At 34.8% G+C, this 8,305-nt stretch overlaps 1 long non-coding RNA gene across 1 annotated transcript; it reads left to right on the plus strand.

Moving 5' to 3' along the window:
• The first annotated feature begins 3,976 nt into the window (after positions 1-3,976).
• On the plus strand, positions 3,977-6,007 carry LOC145136373 (uncharacterized). Its single transcript, XR_013720423.1, has 4 exons — positions 3,977-4,548; positions 5,049-5,125; positions 5,332-5,459; positions 5,777-6,007. It is a non-coding gene; the product is annotated as an uncharacterized LOC145136373 (long non-coding RNA).
• Positions 6,008-8,305: the final 2,298 nt, after the last annotated feature.

Here is an 8,305-nt window from a genome sequence, read left to right on the forward strand (position 1 = left end):
ATACTAGCACATAAAGCATAACAGATAGTGACATACCAGATAATTATCACAAAGACAATTATCTCTGCTATAACTCTTACTAGTGGGCCGGCATTGGTGCCTTCGACCCACTTCTACTGGAAGGTAACTCACCTCAATGTCGTGTAGTAGCTGTACCATCCTCGACTCTGGGATCAACTCCTCTCAAACTCCTACACATAATAATCTCTTTTAATCACCCTTTCATACTCATAACCCCCTTAAGGCTCCACTCTGGTCAATGGTCAAAGTCAAAGTCAACATCTTCGTCAAAGTCAACATCTAAGTCAAAGTCAACATCCTGGTTGACTCAACTCGCCGAGTTGGTCCACCAACTCGTCGAGTTCCATGATCCATAAAACCCTGAAATCTCGATCCTAGTCGTCGAGTTCTTTCATGAACTCGTCGAGTTCTCTTTCAAAGAAGTTAGGACATTTTTCTCACAATTCGCCGATTCATCTTTGAACTCATAGAGTTCCTCTTCATATAAGTCGGGACATTTCGCCCATAACTCACCGAGTTAAACCTTGAACTCGTCGAGTTCCTGTTCATACTAGTCGAGACATTTCGCTCACAACTCGCCGATTTCATCCTTGAACTCGTGGAGTTCTTCAATCTTCAAACCCAAAAACATGTCCAACTCGCAGAGTCATCTCCTAGACTCGACGAGTTTGGCCAGTAACAGAAAAGGTTGGGGAGTCACAACCCAACTCGCCGAGTTGTATGAACAACTCGTCGATTCCCCCATAGACTAAACCCATACAGTCGTTTCTAGTTGGGTTCAATGCTTCCAAACTATAGATCTGGTTCCCTAGGGTCGATATATCATGTAAAGTTTCTAACTTTACGTCCATGCATGGGTTATTTAGCTCAAAAAGCCTTAAAAGTGGTTCACAAGTTGCATGGGACTCACATGGCCATAAAGTGGCACCTTTAGCCCATGGAGTCCCTCAAAGGCTCTAGATCTGAAGTCATGACTCCAAAACATGCTTGCATCCATCAATGATTCCAAAATAGGCTCCTTAAGGCCCTAAACTACTCCATAAAGAGATCTAGTAAATAGTCAAGGTATAGACTTTATACCTCAATAAGGCTGCTTTGAGAACGAAATCTCTGGATCCAAAGCTTCCTCCTTCAACCAAGCACTTCAAGCTTCCACTCCTTCAAGGAAATACCAAAAATCACTCTCTTTTCACTCACACACACCCAAAAGGCTCAAGATCACGAATCAGGGTTTTGCTGGACTGAGGGAGGCGATAAGGGAGGCCACAATGAAGTATTAACGTGCTTAAGTAGGGTGCAAACCTTGAAAATTAGGGTTTCATTCTGGCAGCCCTACTCGTCGAATTGAGGCTTCTCAACTCGACGAGTAGACTTCAAGTCCCGCGTCCAACATCCATTCCTACTCGATGAGTTTGGGGCCTCCAACTCGTTGAGTCCCTTTGCAAAAATGAATGTTTTAATTTAAAATACATACTAGGATCCGGGCGTTACACAGTTACCGGTTGAAAGAGACCGAAGGGGTAGGCCAACACCCGGATATGCTAGGCAGTATGTTATTGTATGGTATGTGGTATGATGGGGGAACTCACTAAGCTTTGTGATTACGGTTTTCAGTTTTTGTTTCAGGTACTTCTTCTTCGTAAGGAAAAGAGCCGACATGATTGCAGCGCATCAAACCATGATTTCCGCACATGAGATCTTTGGGAGTTATACTCTGATTTTGTTTTATCATGACATGTTTTGACTATTGATACATTGGTTTTGATATGAGTTGATACTATTTATGTTTTCAGACGAATGGTTTTATAATTATTAAATTAAAAATGAAATTTTTGGTCTTAAAATTTGGGATGTTACAATACATACATACATACATATACATACATATACATATATACACATATACACACTTAGACACCGATATATATATATATATATATATATATATATATATATATATATATATATATATATATATATATATATATATATATATATGTATATACAAACACATACACACATACACATAGACACACTTAGACACACACATATATACTTACATAAACATACACACATATATTAAAACATAAACAAATACATACACATTTAGACATACACACATACACATACATTCACACACACACTCACACACACACACACACACATATATATATATATATATATATATATATATATATATATATTCATATACACATATACATACATACACATTCAAATATATACATACACACATAAATATATACACTTAGACACAGACATATATATACACAAACACATACACACGTACACACATACATACACATAGACACACTTAGACACACACACATATACATACATACACATACGTTCACACATACACACATACATTAAAACATACACACGTACACATACATTTACACATACACACATATATATACATACACATACATTCACACGTACGCATAGATTCACACACACACATACATTCATATACACATATACATACATACATACATACATACATACATACACATTTACATATATACATAGAAATACACAAACATATATATATATATATATATATATATATATATATATATATATATATAGATACATATAGATACACATTCACATATGTACATACAAATACACACACATAAATTTTCCATTTTTTCTTTCATTTTTTAAAATCTAGTACTTATTTATTTATTTTAATAATTATAAAAATAAGAGGATCTCTCTCTCTCTCTCTCTCTCTCTCTCTCTCTCATGGCCATGGCTGCTAGAGCTTAATTGTCGTTTTCTCTAATATATAATAAACGATAATAGTGTTTATTAGCAATTTAAAATGAGATATTATTCGTTGAGACTTAATAGCCGACATGTAGTTGCCCCCCCCCCCCCCCCCCACACACACACACACACATACAAACATACATACATACATACAAACATACTCATTTATATACACATACGCTTGCATACATACATATTCACAAACAAACATACTAATTCATATACACATACGCTTTCACATACACATACATATACACATACACATAGACATAGACATACTCACATACATACATATAAACATACATACACATACATCCTCTATAATAAATGAAGGTTTTTTTTGCCACATGTCATGTTCTCCTTCATTTTGACACTTGTCATTTTGTGAGAGTTTTAGAATTTTTTTATTTTCCACTTGTCATTTTTTGGGATTTCCATTTTCTTAAAATAAAATTCCATAAAATTGTAATGGGTTCTATAAGGAAATAAAATCATCCTATTAATTTGATAATAAATTCTCATAAATACTCCAAACGATTTAATTTCTTTTGCAAATGTTCCAAAATATTACATTCTATTATGTAAAGTATTACTTTATAAAATATTTCATGTTCATATATTGTTATCAACTTTTTATTTTTAATAAACCCGTGTAATACACGGGCCTCACACCTAGTACATATATACATATATACACATTATATATGTCATGGGCAGGAGTTGATGATGTGAAACGAAAGGGGAAAGGAAAAGGGTATGCGTGTTTGTGTTATATATGTATGTATACGTTTACGTGTATGCATGTGTATATGTATAACAAATATCTGGCGATTACCTACACATTTTTTTTATTTTTAATTAATCGGGAATCGTACATCGTTTTTTCCAGGTCGTTTTTTTCACACATTAACAAATATACACATTGTTATGTTTATATTATTATTATTTTCTTTTATATTTTTAATATTTATTTTGATTATTGTTTTTATTTTTATAATAATCAATATAATTATAATAATACAATTTATTTTAAAAAAAGAATGCAAATGAGATTTTATTTTATGTTTTATTTATTTTTTTAATTTTGGTCGGAACAATGACTTCACGAAAAAAATCAAATACACCTGCTTCCCTGAATATTTTAGAACTCCCTCTTTTTCTTAACTTTCCCTCTATTCCTCTTTCCCATCAGTCATCTCTCATGTCGCCCTCCTTCTCGTTCGTTCTCCTGCTCTCACATCTGCCATCTCCATCATCGATTCAACTTACACGACCGGCCTGCCGCCACTCGACCAAAGCTCCGACTTGCTGGAACGTCTCACCGCCGCTGTCACCGCCAATTCAGGAAGAGTGGAAGACGATGCTCACCGAACCCTCATCGATCTGCCTCGTCTCTCTCTCTCTCTCTCTCTCTCTCTCTCTCTCTTCTGATATTACATGGGAAGACTTCACTACCACCGGTCTACCACCGTAGGTCAACAACCATCGTCACTTGGGCTCCAACTCAGATCTCCCACCGCCATCAGATTATCGATTAACGACAAATAGCGCAGCGATTACAAGTAGATGGAGCACCAGTGGAGTTCATAGTTCGTATCTTGTAACCCTCTCATCAAAGTCGTAACCCACGTTGTTCACCCGTCACTCATCTTTGTTCAGTTAGCTATCTATTTTCAATCGTAGACCTTACCCGCTCAATCGAAGGTTCAATCTGTAACAAGTCTTTATCAGGTCAGATTCTTACTGTTGTGAAGTTTAATTTCTTGATTACTGAATTTGTTATTGTGTTAATATCTCGAGTTTGTTGCATTGAAATCTGTTATTGTGTTAATTTGTCCATTCTTTGAGTATTGCATCTGTTAACATCTATGTGAAGTTTAATTTGTCGATTCACTCCTGTCGATTCTTTGAGTATTACATCTGTTAGCCCGTTAGTTCCATCTGTATTGTGTAATTAAGAGTCAAAGCAAGCTAGAATTGATATCTCGATTTGTTTGCATTTGTTGCTTCCCTCTGTTAACTAAGATCAGATCACATGGTTTGTGCTTTGTGGTTTGTTGAAGATACAATAATTAGAAGTTCATTTTTATTTTTGGTGTAATCAGAAGTTCATTGTAAATTATAATCAGAAGTTCATTGACCTTACACAATTACAGTAATAAGATTGTTATTGATTGGTTTTTATTGATTTATTTTTGGTGTTGACTCAAAACTTGAGAACTTTTTGGTAGTGTAATAATGAGGAACCCTGACTGTGAAAGAGGAGGAGCTACAATGGCTCTTGGTTTAGATAGTACCAAATTACCAGGTCCGTTAACTTTTTTATTAATTCAAGTTTTTATAAAGTAAATGTCTTTGAAGATGAATATGTTTCTTTATCAGGCATAGATGATTAGATGGACTAGCATGATATTTTTTATCTGTTAACATTACCAAAAATGATTTGCTAATAAGATGATATTTTTCACTATTCTGCACATTAGTAATTAATACTTATTTTCACCTTGTTTTCAGGTAAGCTTTTACATTGTTAGTTTGATTCAAGATTGTGGCTCCATTTCACTATTTCAGTGGATAATACTTGCAATATTTATGGGACAATAGTTGCAAGAAAGAGGGCCAAAGTAAGATGGGAAGACAAGGTTAGAAAGAAAGAACCATTATTAAACGATGTTAACTTTTATACATTGTCGTCTTTCTATGTTGACTGATAATATCTACACATTCGTAGGGCATGCTTTTTAGTCAATTTACTACATCTTGACTAGTAACTTCTATCATCAAACGAAATATAGACATGATTCTATTAAAAAAAATCATTGAAACATTACAGTTGCTTGTCAAATATATAAGTACATTGCCCAAATTGGCAGCGGACGTGAAGTATATTGTTATTCTCTACAATTTCCATTTTTCCCATGTCTTTATTTTATAAATGACTTATGTATTGAATTTGCAGTTGTTTTACAGGTCATCATCCAAGGGTTTAAGAACTATAAAAACTTATATTCAATTGTAGATTTGCTCATGTAAGTGGTCATTCATTTTTATGATTTTTGATGCAAATTAAGTACAAGGAATATTTTATACAAAGTAGGATAAGAGAAGTGAAATGCATTGTATTTTATATGAATTATATTGGCTTGTATTTAATATATTTTTGTGAAATACATTGTATTTGTTTGACTTATATTGGTTGAGTAAGAATTTTATTATAAGTTTAATCTATTGGGTTTTTTCTACATTTTAGGTAGAAAAAACTAATTTTTTTTTACTAATTTAGTGACGGATTACTGACAGAAATTCCGTCGGAATTCCGTTGGTAAGTTGGTCAAACTAGGTTCTGTCGCTATTCCGTAGGAAATCTGTCGGTAAAACATTTCGTAGGTAAATTACCTACGGAAAAGTGTCGTCGGTATTCCGTAGATAATCCGTCACAATTCCGTCGGTAAAATTTACCCACGAGCGTGTATGCTACGACCTATTTTTCGTCGCAATTCCGTAGGTACCACCCTATACCTACGGAATACCTAAGGATTTTGCCGTAGGCATTTTCAGATTTTCTATTAGTGCATGTACTAATTCCCTTAGACCTAATTTGTCTGTAGGGTTTTTGATTTTCATTCTTAAGAAAAAATGTTGTCTTCTTTTTGTCACTCTCATCTCTCCCCTCTCAAACCAGTCATCCTTTAGTTAATCGAAGCTTCAATTGCTCCGATCATCGTTCATCCTTCAGTTAATCGAAGCTTCAATCGCTCCAGTCATCGTTCTGTTTAATCGAAGCTTCAATCAAAGCTTCGCCCTAGAGATAGACCCGATTCCAAAGAACACAGTAAACGGCTATAGTCTGTACTAGTGTACACCGATCAATGGCCGTCGGCGTTAGTACTTATTCGTCGGACGAAATTGTAGTAAAGTCGTCGAACGATAGGCGGTTATACATATACATACAGCTGTCGAACGGCCTTTGTGCTTTTCTTGTGCATGATCCAAATATTTATATGGACGGGCCACCGGAAAGTACCAGGCTTGATGAAATCTGCAATGATGAGGACGATGATGAAGATGATGAGGATGAAAGCGGAAAAGAAGAAGACAAAAGAGAAGACAACGACGACGATGATGATGAAGGCAATGATTGAAAAAAAATTAGTTAAGAGCAATGCCCCTCAGATTTTACAAAGCTGTAGCTTTTTCTTTCTCACTTTCTTTTGTAGGTTTTATCATTTTACTTATTAATATTTAAAATCATTTAGCATATAATGAGGAAAGTTAACGCCTTGTTCCCGAGTTTTTTTTTTAAATTCAATAAAGGAAAGGGAAGGAAAATTTTGACAGAAAGGAAGGGAGGGGAAGGAAAATATTCATTATTTTGTGTTCCCGAGTTCGAAGGAAATAAAAAGAAATGAAAGAAAAATTTTAAGTTTTTATATTCCCAAGTTATGAGGAAAAAAAATAAAACTTAAAATTTTCCTTCCCCTCACTTTCTTCCCAAATCCGCCCAATTTGGGAGGAAAATTTGGAAGGAAAATATGACTCCAAAATCTTTTCTTTCCCTCACTTTCCTTCCATTAATGAAACTCGGGAACACGATTTTACTTCGACGCCCCTCACTTTCCCTCTGTATCCTCTCGTTTCCCTCCTTAAGTAGAACTCGGGAACAAAGGTTAACTAATGATTTTGGAGCTATTTATGATTGAATCTGATTACATTTATAGACTGAAATTGTTATTGTTTTGTAGGCGGCAGCAACAATGTGTGTAAGGATGGGTAGCATTTGTGATCATTGAGAGGTACATGGTCTTGCACATTATCTTGGTTTGTTTCTCTTCCCATGTGATATTTGGTGGTGGAAGCTTCATTATGAAGCACTAAACGAGGGTGTATCAGAACTTCTGTTTAATGCATATAATCATATCCATTGACCATGTTACAAGAAATGAGAATTATACTTACTGATTCATTCTGTTTAATGGTTCAATGGTACTTATTACTTGATTTATTGCAGAACACATGCTTTTCATGGGGAGTGTAGAATTTCCAGATGAAAATGAGTTTTTTTTCTTGTTATTTACTATTTCATTGGTACTTTATTTATTGCAGAACACATGCTTTTTGGGTCCTGTCCAACATCTACCCCCTTTTCAACATGAAGAGTTCATTTAGGTTGCAAATTATACGGTATGTGGCTTCTTACAGATGTAATGTTGGGGTTTACATCATCCATCGCCAATCGGAAACCTAGAAGTCAAATTCTACCCTCTTCTTTTCATATTCCCTACAATACCTACTCAAGTTTTGGTTTCATGCATCATTCTGGGTTATCATTTGCTCTTTTTTTTAGATTTCATTTTATTTTCATGGATTATTCAATGTTGGGTTTTAGGTTTATCATTACCCTGAGCAACCGATGAATTTGGTGCTTTTCTATCAAGCGCTTGATTGTGTTGTATACTTGTGCTGCTTCAGCTTGATTGAAATGGAAATG

This window comes from Lactuca virosa, chromosome 9 (genome assembly GCF_052849685.1).
Source record: "Lactuca virosa cultivar CGN04683 chromosome 9, Lactuca_virosa_CGN04683_v6, whole genome shotgun sequence".
NCBI classification, from domain to species: domain Eukaryota; kingdom Viridiplantae; phylum Streptophyta; class Magnoliopsida; order Asterales; family Asteraceae; genus Lactuca; species Lactuca virosa.